The sequence below is a fragment of the Falco punctatus genome (assembly GCF_963210335.1).
Source record: "Falco punctatus genome assembly, chromosome: 5".
Taxonomy (NCBI): Eukaryota; Metazoa; Chordata; class Aves; order Falconiformes; family Falconidae; genus Falco; species Falco punctatus.
Genome location: NC_137584.1, coordinates 39,952,796 through 39,969,492, shown reverse-complemented (window position 1 = coordinate 39,969,492; position 16,697 = coordinate 39,952,796). Strand labels below are relative to the sequence as shown.

The following is a 16,697-nucleotide window of genomic DNA, read 5'->3' as shown; positions in this document are numbered from 1 at the left end:
CCCACTGCATCATCTTTTCTCCAGGCTAAACAGTCCCAGTCATCTTTATGTCCCTTCACCAGACCCTCACGCCACTATGTCCATGTCTCCCTTGTACTGGGGACCACCATCCATTTTGGCATGGATGCAGCATGCCAGATGTGTCTCACCATAGCCGGGTAGAGGGACAGGATCATGTCTCCAGACCTGCTGGCAATGCTCTTCCTAATGTATCCCAGGATGCTGCTGGCCACCTTTGCTGTGAGGGCACACTGCTTGTGCAGGTTCAATAGGAAGGAATTACCGGACAAACACTATAGGGCTTCCTGCTTCCTAGCAGGTGAAATAAATGGAAATACCTTCTACTGACTTGGATGTTGGCACAACGGGATAAAAAACAACATATGGGGTTGGCTGCTTTTCCACAAGTTTTCACTGGTGTGGCAACCCTCTACTCATGCAATCTCATCTGGGAAAACATCTTCCATTGATACTATTTTAGACAAGAATTCAAATAATCTGTTTGTTACTATTTTAATATTTTCTCATTGGCAGCCACAGTAAAACAAAGACACAGTGTTTCAGTTGGGCCCCTAGTTTTTATTGTAAAGCTTAAGTAAATGCCACAGAATTCAAGGTTAGTTTCAAAAATTAAAAATGAGCAGCTGCATCTTTTCTTTGTCCTCCTCCCCCTCATCACCTCCCCACCCTCCTTTGTTTGTTTTGGAGACAGTGTAGCTCACTAACACGTGTCCATCCCCAAAAAGCATCCTTAAAAGAGAAGGCGGGGGAGGGGGAGGGTTGGGGGGGGGGGGGGGGGCGGGGTAGAACAGTTGGAAAAAGCAGAAGTGAAAAGGAAAATGGGAGAGATGGAAACTGAGAACTTGTATTTGTATAGGACTCGGGAAACACCTTAAAAAAGTAATTCAGTCTACATTACTGCATTCACAGCATGCAAGTGCTGCATCGTGCCTTTGCTATAATATAAACTTTTCACAGACAAGGAGGATAAAGTAGTCATTGAGAAAAAAGTTCTGGTACAATCACTTCATCTTTCAATGTAATTCAGCTTTGTAATAACCTCATTTTATCTAAAGCCTACTTGAACTTGGCCATTGGCTACATTCAGAAAACACTTTTAAAACGATAAAGATGTCCATGTAAGACAGAGGCTCTAATACTGGAATTTAAGGCACATTTCCACAGGACTAGTCATAAATTTTCACTTTAGCGTGTTACAGTCCTGGAGGCTAAGATTCCAATTTCTGTCCAGCACACTGACAAACCAAAACAGTTCTCATGAGACTGTAATAGGCCATATAATGACAAAACAAAAATTTGAAAAACATACCTAAAAATCACATTGACAGCAAATAAATAGACTGATCCGCTGCCAAAACTAGCCTGTTAAAAGCTGTATCACAAAATATCTAATAGAAGTAAACAAAAGAACTTCAAAAATTTCAGATCAGACAAAACAGAGGTTTAACAAATAGGTAGATTTCAACATTTTAAAACACCTTCAGATTCACTCTGGGAAAGCCTCCAAGACTGCAACTTCTGTAGGCTGGAGAATATAAATTTTTATTCTACTCAGTCTAACTGACAGCAACACAAAAGATCTGAAGAAAAACCAGTGCACCCAAGATAACTACAAAGTAACTCTGAGTTGTATTGTAAGAAAAACAGCACCAGGGGGTCTCTCAGGGCTATGGTATCAACAATAAAAAGCAGTCATAAATGGCAGTACATGACTGTTTCTCCTCTAGCACCACTGTCATATTATTTTACAGATCAATGCTTAGTAATGTTATGAACAGCAGTTTTGGGGACTTAATAGTGCTGGTGTTTTGTCCATGTCACTTCATGAGCTAATGAACATACACCTGACAGTCCAGCCCCTCCGAGTCCCCTGGCACGTCTTGCCAGCAAACATGCAACCCTGTAATGCTTATGTTCAAACGGCAGTGACACACATACTGTAACTTCATTATGAGATAGCCAAGCATCCTGAGGTCAGTAAATACAAAATATTTCATAATCTGTGCGCACATAGTATGACAGCAGCTGAGGAAATCTTAATCCGTATGTACTTTTCATGGGGCACAGGGGGGAGGAGTATCAAAAGCAATGAAGAAAGAGGCAAGAAAAGGGCTAATGAAAAAATGCATCGACTCAAAGTTTTTAGGTACAGTTGTCCCCTCTTGTGATAGGCAGGCTTAAGAAATACTGGATATATTATCAGCAGGAAAAGGTCACAAGGCTCCAATCATGACCACTCTTTCATTATGGATAAATGGGCAGAAAAAAGCTGGGAGAAAGCACAAAGAAAAGACAGAAGCAAACTTGAGGGGCATGAGGATAAACAGAGGTCAGAAACAGTACAACGGCTGTATTCAGGAGGGTAAGGGAATGAAGCTTCTGTTTGGATAGGCACCACCCAGAACTGGAATGAGGAACCAAACTAGTTCCAAATTAACTTGGGGGGGCGGGGGGGTGGGGGGTGGGGGGCGGGGGGTGGGAGGGAGGGGGCAGCGGGGCCATGACATGATGGAACAGGACACCATCACCACCAAAAGCCCACAAAGTAACAAAGTGACAGCTTTTGCCACAATCAATTGATCCTGTCTACCTGCATGAACCTTTACGCTGTAGCGAAAAGTCAGCAGTATGAGGGTGGCAACAAGCAGCCTGGACGGAGGGAAGGCAGGATCTCTTCATACCTCCTCTGGTTTACAGGGATTGTGAATCACAGCCTAAAACACGCAGAATGAGTCTGCCAAGCGAGAGGCCACACAGCTACACTTTAACATGCCAGTATCTAATGTTCAGAAAAGATCAACTAACACGGTTTTGGGTTACAATAAGCATGTCACTCACACCACAACGCATTTGACACAAGGATGAATCTGTTGTTACAAAGACATTACAAAAAATGCCAAAGATTACTAGATCTCTCCTGCATACAGACATGAGCTGTTCAGCCTTTCTGGACCATAAAAACAAGCAGATGGAGGATAAAAAGGGGTTTCTGATAATTTGCTCATTGCACAACACTGTCTTACCTACTGTACAATGTTTCCATGTCAACAACGATAACAGCAAGCTATATTATTCTATGTAGTCTACTCTAGGAAGTTCCTCTGAAGAATATATATATATTTATTTTTTTTTACAAAAGGGGTCTCTTACCCTTGAAAGTCTGATTTGAAGATACAATGTATAATGCCTCTTTTACAAACATAAGAAATAGGAGTTTTAAAAAACTGATGGAAGCTGTGCAAGGAATTGCCTTAACATCCTTGGAAACAAAAATCTCTCCAGACACCTGCAACACAAGAACAAGACAATGCAAGTGTTTCTACAGTCACCTGATTTTAAAGGGTCATTGTACAAGTGTGAAAGCAAGGCTTGCAACTCTTGGTCAATGATTAGTACCTTTAAGCTCTTCTGAGAACTGCTGTCGCACCACGGACAATGCCACTACCCTGAGATTTGAACTGATGGACGCTATTGTCCCTCTACCTCCCTTTCCGCTTCCCTGGAAAGACAACTCCATTACTCTGTTCTTTGAGAAATCTTGGGGAAGGGAGAGGTTGGGTTTTATTTTCCAGAAGGTCTGCAGGCAAAGAGAAGCTTCTCTTTGATATAAATTTCTGAACTCCTCTGCTCATAGATTTTCTTATGATCACTCATGAAAACTCCACTAACAGCAGTTCACCACCAGAAGGGACAGTGCTGCTTCATCTTCCACGCCCAACTGCATATTCCTAATGCCTTTTTTGTTTCTTCGCAAGCTTTTGAGCAGTTGTGAGGTGAACTGCACAGAAAATCCATCCATCTGAAAACAGATGCAGCAAAAAAGTTTGATTTCAGCAACCTCTTCCCTGGGAGTGAAGTGAATGAGTAGTGAGGACATCCCATCTGATGGCATCCTATCTTTGTATTACCTTAAATCAAACTTCACTTAATGGAAGAGAAAAAAAGAAAAGAAAAAAAAAAGAAAAAAAAGCTTTAAAGTGGTGTGAGTCTCAGCAGGTGTCTGATGACCATAAGAGCTCTGACAGATAGCAAGATAACTGAATATAGATTTCTTATTTTATTTTGATGCTGCACAATGAAGTTGTGCATTTTCCACAACCTACAAGGGAGTGGTGAGAGCCCACTTGTCTCCATGCCACTCAAAATCCTGCTATTATGCCATATGTAGACATGTACTTGGTTTTAAAGAAGCTTCTCTTTACCAGCACCACTGGAATAAGCTGAACCTTACTAATCAATTTACTTGGGAAACCATGAAGAAAAATATATTACAAGTAGCATGGTCTCATAGAAACAAAAAACACAACCGAGCTTCCTTAGAGCCAGAGAAAGGAAAATAAGCTGCTATCAAGCAGTGGTTTTTAAATATAAGCAGGCTACCTAGTCAAGCTGAAGATGCCACCCAAGAGACACAGACACACTGGAGTCAGAACTGCCATTCGAGAACTGTTTTGTGCATAATCATCCCTCGTGGAGCACTTACGTATATAATTATGAACTTGTAAAACTTCAGTCAATCTGTTAGTAAAAACCATCATTTGAAAATAGAAAGATGAAAACCCAATCCTTCTTTCCCCGTCCACAGGAAGGTTTACTAGCAGAGATATGTGTAGATTAGCATTTGCAGGTTTTCTTCAGGAAAAAGAAAGAGTGATATCAAAAAAACTCTGCCCATGAGAAGCACTTTGCTAAAAAGTAAGTCCAAATATTAATCCATGTGACACACAAAAAAATGAGTGGTTTTACTGATGTAAAGAATAATTATCTTGAATAACTCGTTTAAAGAAAATATCATTTTCAACACAGTCCAACAACTGCTAGGTAAAATCAGTTCTTAGTTGCTTCACTTTTGCAATTACATATAGAAGTGGAAAACCACAAGGTAATTCTTTGTAAAAGTTTTTTACTTCAAGAGGATTAGCAAATTTTATTTGTTGGAACTCTCCTGTTAATGTCAAGCCCATTTTGACTTTAAAGCTTTTTTATAAAGATTATCAACCTTTCATCAACCATAAAAAATGTAGTAGATACTTCCCAAATTTAGAGTTACCATGAAAGGAGAATGAAATCTTTGGGGTTTGGTGGGTTGTGGGTTTTGGGGATTTTGGTTTGGTGGTTTTGGGGTGGGGGTGAGGGTTTGGTTTTCTTGCACCTACGGAGATTGTAGAATGTGTCGTATCATTACTCTCCATAGCAAAAGCTACTCAAACCACAACTCTTACATGCCTGCAGAGTGCCTTAACCACCAAGCAGTGAGGAGCTCTAGCTGAAGGCAGGGCGAAGGAGGGAGGTAAGTTTCTGAAGCAGGTTGCAGTCCCCCTCGACACTGAGAAGTGACAAAGCCAGAAGCAGAGTAAGCAACAGTATGCCAAGCACAGGGACCCCTGGGTCCTGGTTTGTCCTCCCAAAACTATTTCTTGTTCCCATAGAGTGACCTGTACTCTACTGTACAATAGACATAAAATTACTGTACAATACACATAAAAGTAACAATATAGGGCCTTTTTTGCTTTAAGTCTCCTAGAACAACTCACATCCATGCTGCATGCACACTTCTTTTTTCTTTTTCTTTTTTTTTATTTTTTATTTTAACATGTAGCAGGAAATGCTGCTGTACTACTGTATCAATTAAGGACTACACTTTCCACTTCCCTAAAAGAAATTTAATGCCCATGCTGGCAAGATGTTCAGTCATAAACATTGCAAATCCAGATCAAATATTACTACTTTGTTCTCACGAAATAGTGCTCCCCTTCATGACACTCCTCACACACCCCCTAAAAAAGAGAAATTCAAACTTGTTACTGCAGGAGGCCGCTATTTCCGAAAGTTACTGTACAAACACCTTGTGTGCAACCATTCCACATTCATGCTAGAACAACTACTCCCTTGATGGAGCTTTAATGAAATTGATAGAAATCTACCAAAGGATTAACATCCCCCTATTACTAAGGATACATAGTTATGCTTGCCAAACTAATTTAGCATTTAATAATGTAATAGATATATCTGCTAAAAATGCATAAAGTTTATTTCACTTGCACTAGTAAACAAAAATATTAACTGAAACATTACATCTATGGTCATAACGTAGTACATAAGCATGACATGTACCTGTCCAGTCACTTAAAGAAAAAAAGCCATAGAAATGGAAATATTGTAGACTGGCATGACAACTAAATCATGGCAAGTGATAGAACAATCAGAAATATGTTCATTCACATTAGCATAACAGAAGCTTTTATTGTGAATCACAGCAATGAGTTGGTAGCTGTACAGAGTCCCTGTTTCAGAGAACTTTTGATTTGAGATGAGGTAGTAGGCACACACAGAGCTTGCTCTGGAGAGCATTAGGAAGCAGCTAAACAGATGAATTCAGTATACTAAAATCTGGCTCTGACTGTTTTGAATACAGAGAAACCTCAGCAGACTAGCAGCACTTTTGCTGGAACATTAAAAGTGAAACTCTTCTTTCTGTCCAGTCAGGAAGAACAGCAAAGGAAAAGCATCAAGATATACACTAATCTTATGTCTGCTACAGCAGTGATTTCACCTTGCTTTTATATGTCTGTTTCTTTTAAATAGCATCATGAAAAAAATGTGTTATTTAATTAAAATTAAAATTACAGCAGCACCATGTGCAGCCACAAAAAAACCAGCCAATGTCATGGTGCCTTGACGCTGAAACTTAATTTCAGTATCATTGTTCTGAAGTAGAGAACAAGAGAAGTGTCTTCTCTCTTTAATGACTGGCTTATTGGAAGCAACATCTTCAAAACATCCTCAGGTTTTCTTTGCAAAAAATACATTGCCTCTAAAGCCAAAAAAAATGGTGTTGCAGAGGTTTGTAGGCAATAACTAGTTCTTAAGTCTTGTCCTCCTGCATTTCCTATAATTTTACTCTATCAAGCTGTAAAATCACTGGGTAAACTAATTTTTAGGGCCCACAGGCACTACCTTATTATTTCAAAATATAGCATAAACCTCTCAAAAAATTGAAATACAGCATTTCCATGTTTGCCTAAAATTTTTTCTTTTCATTTATATATCACCTCAATGTACTATAAACACTAATTAAATCCACATACATTCAAGAATATACATTTTACGATCATATAAAAGAAACAGAGAGGTAATATGATTCCTGCACTTTGTTGTGCTGTAAGTTTGGAGGAGTCTAAATTACTACTACTTCATTATACAGAATAAACTCATTCAGCTTTAAAAGCCTGTAATATTCCTGACACTTAAAGATGACCTCAGGACAGTATTTTAGTCTTAATAAAGCTATACACTCATATCAAATAAGAAATATTTCAACATCAATGTCTTTGCCAGAAACCTTATATATTATTTACAACTCCTAAGAAAACATCTAGCAATGTTTATACTCGTGTACACAATGACTTTGCTCTACATACCCTGCATAAAGATTTTCAAAAGCTATTTGTGTCAGGTCCTTTTAATCATTTGAAGTACTGTCTGTCTTTCATATTCCCAAACAGTTTGTACAGCTAAAATATTGGCTGCTCGTAAGCACCCATCTCCATTAATTTAACAATAAGCTGCTACTGACAACAAAAGGAAGAAATGTTTTTGCACACAGTGATCAGGTGGATGACACAGCTACAGCGTAGCCTGCCCCTAGCCAGAAATAGTAGGTGCTGACTTTGGTCTTGAGTGTAGAAAAAGGCACAATAAAATTCACTCCCTGGATTCCACGTGAATAGCACCTGCAACAGCACTTGGCATGGCAGAGATGAATTTTCATTCTTTGTTCATACTTTGCTTTGCCCTCAAGAATAGCAGTGAGACTGAGTCCAGGCTTCAATGATTCCCCCATCCTAGTTAACTCCTTTTAAAAAAAACTTCATAGAAGACAACCATTTCTTTCAGCCATTTTCTTCTACCTTCCACGTTATTATACACGCAGCAATCTCTCCTGAGGGCTCGACACCAATCACATTATCAGTATGGACATCAGTTCTCAGTAATACACACAGTTGCATGAAAATACATCTCTCACACATAAGAGGAATGTAGTTTTTTAAATGATGTGTGAGGGGCCTTATGTTTCTGATCCTAGCATTTTAAGACCCTCATCTAATCTTTTCAGAAGTGCAAAGTCTTCCCGTTAACTTCTACTTAACTCAGTGGGAGTTAACTGTACTGTTGCCATGTCCTGAATGTGCAGTCCACTTTTTCAGTGCTACTTACCCAAAAACAGTGTGACTAAAATATTTAGAGCCTTCTGATTTTTCAGATCACCTATAAACTCTGAGAACAGTGACAAGTTTTCACACTTTCCAGTTCACCCTAAAAGGCAGACATGTATGCAGCAAAATCAATGCAGTCTGAAATACAGCAATGACTCTACAAATGTTTCTAAAACCATACTGTAAAAGGAGATAAAGAACAAATCTTTTTTTATGTCTAAATTTGTGAATTCACTTATAAATACTATTGAATTTTTTTACCTGCAGAAAGTTACACATTCTCAATGAAAGATCCGTTCCAATGAGATAAAGGATTATGAATCAAAAAACTTACACCACAGGGAAACCTCACTATTTCTGGAAAGACCAAATTGTTCCCACAGATGTCACATCCACAAGAAAGTATCCCTATGCTTTCAGCAAACAGAGCATAATATGACAATAACAGGAATTTAATTTGAGACTTGAAAAGAGTTAAGGACAATGAGCCAAATTTGCAGAGATTATACCGTCACATAAAGATGGCAGATGCTTTAATAAGATTTTTAAAGGAGGTATAACCCTCTAGAAGCCTCAGCAGCATTTAATTCTATAACAGTCATCCAACCGGTTTCAGTTCTTTTGTAAATCCTACTGCTTAGTGGAAAAAAAGGATGGTGTCTATTTGGATAATTCACAGCAAGTTATAATAAAATGCTGTAATAACATTCTGGCTTTCAAGTGATAAAAGGAAAACTGTCAGTTTAAATTTATTGAAATCATGGGTGCTCAAAACTTTTCTTTTTGATGTGCAGGCAGTGCAAAACAACAGCTAGAGGCTCTAGGCCACAGCTGTCCCATCACTGCTTCCCTCTAATCCACACAATGCATTCCTTCTAGTCCATGAAGTTTGAAGCCTGCCTGCCTTTAACTGCAACCTCACACCTTCTTTTGAAGCGAAACCTCCTATTACCCCTTCCTTTTGTTTTAAAGTATTTTCTTCAGTTCTTAGTAAAGGAAGAAATAGTATGTTTTGGAGCCACTGACAAAAATGAAAATCAATCAGCCAGCACAGGACTGCACATTCAGCTGCTCCAACTTAGCCAAGCTCTCTGTAGAGCACTAACCATCCGAAAACACCACCTACCTTGCTGAATTGCTGAACACTATGTTGAACAGTTGAATTATAAACACTGGCAGCAAGATCATATGCAAAAACATACCTGTTTTCTCCACAGCTTGTGTTTTCCATTTACAACCATCATTCTGTATCAGAATAGAAGCAATAATGCACCACAAATGTGCGCTACAGCACCCCTCACATCAGGCCTCCTTGATGCACTTTTATTGACACCTAATTTGTTTCCTGCCCAAACTTCTGCAATTCCCTGTATACCATAATAAAAGCACACATTTCTCAAGGTCAAACACTGTGGCTAAGTTCTGCCATCATGCCAGTTAGGAAGTTTTTATCACCTCTCTCCTCCCCCTCCACCACAATCCTCCAACCTCCAGCACGGACTGCCTACAGCCACTCTTAGGGTAACAATTCTAAAACGACATGCTGGTTTCCAGACTTTCTATAGGCAAATCCTCTCATTTTCTGAAATTCAAATATTCGCCTAATCTCGTTGCCTGCTCATTTTGCTTATTCTGTCTCGATCCTGCATTTTTCTATAACTAGGGACAGAGACACTGAACTTTCAGTTTTCCTTACACATACACCAAGAATATTTTGTCCCTTCTGTAAACAATAGGTTCCTATCTGAGGCATCACTTAAATAAATATTGCCCAAATTCTTGCCCTCTCCTACATTATAAATGCCTCCTAATGGATTTTGGAAGACACTTCATAAAGAACAGAAAGTAAAAGTAAACCAAATTGCTTAATCACATTAATTTAACAACAGCATAGTGTTCACATACCAAAATCTGTTTTGGAAGAAGTAAAAAAGCTGTGAAAGAAGTTTAAACTGTTGTTCTTTGTGAAAGAAAAAACAGGAGGGGATTTCTAAAATCTCATAAATCTTGTATTTCTGCTATTTGTTGCCAAGATTCAGGGGAGAGACTAAAGAAGTAAATGCAGGTCGCTCACTAATTGTCTGTTGTCGTCATTTTTTTTATTTTTTTTTTTTTTAATTAGTGAAAACCAAGCCAAAATTTTCATTTTCACTATTCCAAAGCTTCTGGATTTAAATCCTTATCTTCAGAGATTTAAAGTTACACAATAGAGGTGATCAAAAAAAGGACTCAATTACACAGCAAACAGCATAGAAACACAGAGTATGAGAGGATCTCTGTGTATCGCTCTGCTCTGAATCAAGATCAAACAAATAATTTTAAGTGTATCTCTTCTCCAATATCACTTGAAAGCTATTCCTGAAAGTCTATGGTAGCAAGCATTCCAGTGTATATTGTTTTACTTTCTTGTATTTCTTTCTATTTAGTCAGCATCTCCCTGATGTTTTCTTTTGTGATGCCACGACCTCCTATGGAAAACAACTGTCTTTATTCACATTCCAAGTTCTCTCAAACCGACTGCTGTATTCTATATTGCCCACTTCAATCCATCTTTTCTCGACAGATCAAAATTTATTATGTTCCCTAAATCTCTTACAAGTTCTGTTGTTTTCCTTTGGATTCTAACCCGCTCGTTCTCAGAGCTTGGTCTTCCAACATACACAGGTTACTTTGGCTACAACCTCACCAGTGCAGAATTGTTTTTTCACATTTCACTTGTAATGTTTCTGTTAATAAAACCTTTACCATACTTGTTGACTTACTCGTTTTGCTATCCATTATTATCCCTGTATCTGATTCTGCAGTACTTACACTTACCTGGCTCTGATTTTACATTTGCATGTGTTGTATTTAGCATTATTTATCATAGTTCATTTGGTTCATTACAAATCACTACTCCAGTTTATCAATATTTTTGAATTATATACCTTCTTTGCATCTTCTCTCTTGCTTGGCAGCATCCACTGATTTTTTGTATACATACCCTCATGTTTTGTACCCTCTTCCATGAAAGATATGAAACATATGTAGGCCAAGAAAAGGCCTGCATGTGCAGCCAAGTTCAAGAGCAAATGACTAGTAATTCTTTGAGTATTGCTCACTTTGTAAAGTAATCCCATTATAATTAAAGTGCCAGTTCCCTGATTTCCTTGTGATAATGCACAGAACGGCATTAACATTGAGATAAAGGTCTGTAGGTCACCATAGCAGCTCTCAAACCAAGAAGCAGAAAAGCCTGAAATAGCACAGGAGGAGGAAGGAGGAGAGCAACAAAGGGCACAAGAAACGTTCATCACATAGGAGCCACAGCAACGATGGACAGCTATCGCTGGTATCCGTTCTGAATGCCTGAGGGATGACATTTGGAAGTAACTCTCAGAGGCACAGAGGAAGCACAGAAGAGCATGGAGAAAAATGTACGTCCCATTCGCGAGCAGCCTCGCCATGCTGCAAACTCCCTGCAGCTCTTCTGGCTGCCCAGGCCAGCAATGCAGCACACTGGAGCGCAGGCGCTGGCTGTGGGGCAAAGAAGGAGCAGCAGGCCACTGCAACCCCATCCCACCTGGGAGGGACAGGGCAGCCCCTGCAGAATTAGAGCCTCAAACACAGAGATGGAGAAGAATTTGATCAAATCCTACTGTTTAGGCTGCACGTAACTTCCAGAAATGTTCCTCGCCTGCTGTGTTCCTACTAGGCACTGTTAATACAGCTGTATAAAATGATCAGGCATAGTTAACCTTCCTACAGCCATTAGTTCACCCTTAAGTGCTCACTTCACTTGTCGCTTCCCTCTGGCTCTAACGGCTAGGCTTTTTCTAAGGAAAACCTTGGGATAATTTTTTTTCCACGCAAGCTGTAACTCATTTTACATGTCACCATTTCTGGCTGGTTGGTTTTCAGGGGGTGGTCCTGTTTGTTTGTTGGGGTTTTTTGGTTTTGGGGTTTTTTTTTTGGTTTGGTCTGGTTTGGTTTTTGTTTTGGTTTGGGTTGTTTGTTTTAAAGGGACATTTTCCCAGTTAATCTACATAATGTCATTTCCATCCCTTCTCCATTCACATCATGCTGTACATCCAGTATTAAGATTATAAAACAACTGGAATGTTACAAACATATCACTTAAACCACCCTTAACATAAAAACCTGTCTTTTCAAATAATTGAGTTATTCTAAAAGGTATTCCATCAGTGAGATTCAGTACCTGCTTTATAATTGCTTTTACTCAGAAGAAAATTATTTCATGAGTTTTAGGAAATATAAGCAATACAATAATCATTATAGCAAAAGCAAGAGTACAAAGCCTGGTTCTTCCCTTAAATACAATGAGATCATGCTGCCCACTATAATGAAATACATTTCAGCCTCCAAATCATTGAAGGACCAACATTATATAATTATCCACATTAAAACACAAATGTCTTTCATGTTATTCTTAAAATGATAATGAAAAAATGAAGATTTATTTTGTATTTTATAAACATTACATTTCATGAATATAATTTACAGTCACATTACACAGGAAATTAATACTATGTATGACAGCTTCCACTGAGGACTCATGGAATTTTTTTCACGTCAAAATAATAACAGTAATTCTTTCCAAAATTATCTGGGGATAATCCTTCATGAATCCCTAGGGTGAAACATCATGCTGCTCAAGTTGGACGGTGACATTTGGCCTCTATTACAGTATCTATCTATAGTTCTTGTTGCAAAGTTTAAGCAGAAAAAAAGATTTGTCAGAGAAAGGCTCGCTCTAAATGTGGCAATTGTGAAAATATACAGGTATGTGTACAATATCTGGATCTCTCCATTTTATTTTTGTTGTCAATAGTGAACTCAATATTCGCCTTTTAAGTCATGCCTCATAATATATTCTCTTTAATAGGATTTTACAGTGAATAGAGTCTCTAGAAATCAGAAGCAGCAGAGGACTTTGGGAATACCTCTTATTTTCCATAAAAGGGATCCATAAAACACTTTTCATAAACTTTATCTTGAGAAACAAGCATGCAACAACCAGTCTGAGAAGAGCAAGAGAGCTAAGAGAAACCCTCCCATACAATCAGGAAATAATGCCCACTATCATATGGGAGAGAGGAGGGAAGATGGGATGAATTGATAAAATTCACTAAATAATTTATTTCTAACCAATAATTCCCCAAAAAGTCAGAATTGCACATAATTTAAACCACACACTATTCATTCTGACTTTTCTATGCAGTCAAAAAAAAAATATGCATAATGGATCACTTGATGCCTGATTTCACTCCAGGATGATTTAGGTATCTCTTAAAACAACTACCTGCTTGAGAAGGAGCATGGCCTTTCACAACAAATAACACTGAGTCTAGTATTCCTATCTTAATAAAAGCACATAAACTACTAATAATATGAAGTCCCATTGTTCCTAACACACCTATATATCCAGTCCTTAGAGAAATGAAGCATGCTTGTGGTTTAGACTTCAATGCTGTGAAACCAGTGAGGCACGAATCCTGCAAGCTTTCTCTTCCTGATCAGAGAAATTCAGCTGAATTTTACAAGTATTGCCTACATAGCCAGGGGCGTACCAGCCCCAAGAGAAGTTGTATTTTGAGATACCCAGAACAGTACTTTGAGCAGCACAGAAAGCTAGCTTCATTTTCCAATTGTGAAAAGCCATTTCATTTTGCAGCAGACTTTTGCCTTTGGTATTTTAAATGTACAGACACACACTACTCAGGCAATTTTTGGTCTGTGATACATGTATGAAGTTCTACAAATGAATGACAAGTAAGATATATGTAGCCCAAATTGAGTCCAAATATTTTAATAACGTCTGTTTAACACCTGTAAGATGGCACATACACCACACATACGCTTTATCATCACTGAAAATGCCACTTCAAAGTTAGCATCAACCTTGCACTTCTCAACACACAGCCATATCCTATTTGGTTCAGGTGGCACTAAATGTAGAGCCCCAAAAGTTGCACGAGGTATTCCCTTAGACCACGAAGCTTCCCCAAAAGTTTGAGGTAAGGGTTTGAATCCTTAGCACAGGATAACAATGTTAGTGCCATTCTGTCACTGCTTCACTACGTACAGCAACATTTCAAGGCTGCCTCCAGCAGCTTTAGAGGGGCTTCAACAACAGTAGCCCCTGCAGTGGCTGTGATTACCTGGGCCATCTTGGCACGTCTGTTTTGGATTTGGCTTTACAGCAGTGTAAAACAAAATTCTCACCGCATATTCCTATAAATAAATGTCCAAGTACGCTGAAGTGTGAAAAAATGAACATACATTTAAAAATAGCAAACAACGCAAATTTTGAAACATTTTTAGATGAAGATACCATTTTCAAGAAAAAGGCTTCTGTAAATACACAAATACAAGCATGTGATTATGAAACGCATTCAGTTTCCTAGCTTCAAAAGACTAGAATACTTCAAGCTTTGAAGCGATGTAAGCTAATGAACTCATCTTATTTCTAAAGGTTTCCGCAATAGTCACAAAAGATTATTTTGTTAAGAACGGTTAACAAAAGAAATTATAAAACTTTCGAAGCTTGAGCACATCTCTCAAAATCTGAAGTACTAAAACCACAATTTAAAACAGAAGGTCAAACAAAAGTATAAAGATTAATAGAAACAATAAAAAAGGTGAAGGACTTCAAAGAGTACTACTCTTCTGCTTATTATGGAATCATTTTTTGACAGCTAACTTTTTATCATAAATGTAGTCTTAAATTTGTAATATGCATTTTTTTTAATTCTGCTCCATGGTTAAGATATTAGGTTCTTGAAAAGCATGCTTCATATGGCTTTACACGGCATTGTAACTTGGGCTTGGCTATCATACTTTATAAACACTACACACTGTATTGCATGTCTGATGCTGCAAGTACAGTCAAATATACATCACCCATGATGAATTAAACACACTTTTTTGAGCGGACATCTATTCTTGCCAAACAATTCAGAAATAATACTAAATAGTTTAAACAGACAGAACTCTGGCCTGAATTCAAGAAAAGCAGCAAGATGTTAAAAAAATATCTCAACAGAGCTGCCTTTTCCAGACAAAGAGCCTTTTTTTCCCTCTTGGCACAGAGGTTTGGGACCAGAGCCAAGGTGCTACTTATCAGCTGTTTGACATCAGGGGAGGACTGCGTGCGTCAGTGGACCCAGTAGGGACCCCTGGCTTATGGCAATGCACCATGTGGCTCTTATCTTATCAGTTTGCAGGGTCTGGCACTTCAACCTCTGCAATGTGAAAAGGAAAAAAAAAGGGGGGAAGGAAGGAAGGTGTGTATAACTGGGAGGGAGGAGGTCAAAGGGGACTTGTGAGCCAGGTTGGACTGCAGAACAGCCCCTGGATTATACTTTAGCCTACTGCGCTACGTATGCTTGCAAAAAATCCTAACGAAGATTTCTCCCGCTTTCTCCATATGCTCATAGGAGAGGGGAACTACATCTCATTTAGGTTCAGAGAAGGCAGAACAATGTGTGCGGCAGGGGGACAATGCTCCCTTCCACATCCAGCTGACAGAGAGGGCTGCCAGAGAAATGAGGAATATGATATACTCATGAAAAAGCTTACCAAGGTAAGCATGTCCTCCAGGAAATCTCTGAACTGGTGCAATTTCTCATTGCAAACAAGATTTAAACAGCTTGGATTATTTCTTCAAATGTACATCTTCAGCAGGATTTATTATAGCAAATTATTCTCAGGGAATAACAAGACTTACGATACAGTACACCTCCAAGCCTGAAACTCAATTGCACAAATGAACCTTTGTATTTAGTATTTAGAAAAACATTCACCCAGGAAGGCAATTATCAAGTAAAACATTTGCCTTCCAAGGTTTATTCCAGCTGAAAAATTAATATAATTACTCAGAAAAAGATGATTTTTCTCACTCTACCCTTCCTACACAACATGTATGAATCAGACAGGAAAAGAAAGTCACCTCCTTCAGATTAATTTCCTTAAATTAAGTACTATTCTACCTATAAAACTCCATCACAAGGTATAAATTACAAGAAAAAATGAGAAGCTGTTAAAGTGTCTCTGGAAATTACTGGGTTTGTACCCCTGACCAAACTTTATAATTATTTCCAGGTATTTCCCTTCAAAAACTTTCCATCTTATACTCCAGTGAGCCAGACTAACATCAGTACAGAACAAAAGAACTGCTCAACACTTGCACAGAAATCTCATTTGCTAAGGATTCAGCAAAGCTCTGAGAACACCTTGCTGAGGACCAGGACTGGGCAGCCTGTCATGGACTTCTGCTCATTCTAATGAAGGTTCCAGTTTTGTTACTTCCAAACACTGTTTTCATAAACTGTATCATCAAAAATTATGTTTTGCTGCATACACCACCCTGTGCTTCAAATTTCATTCCTCATGTTGCATCAACTTTCTGAACCACAATAATACTATGTAGTCTGTGGGACAATCATTCATCTGAAGAGG

At 38.6% G+C, this 16,697-nt stretch overlaps 1 protein-coding gene across 3 annotated transcripts in view; it reads right to left on the bottom strand.

Moving 5' to 3' along the window:
* Positions 1-16,697, bottom strand: part of PDE10A (phosphodiesterase 10A) — a 255,673-nt gene that overhangs the window by 188,376 nt on the left and 50,600 nt on the right. The gene's annotated exons all lie outside the window — the stretch shown is intronic.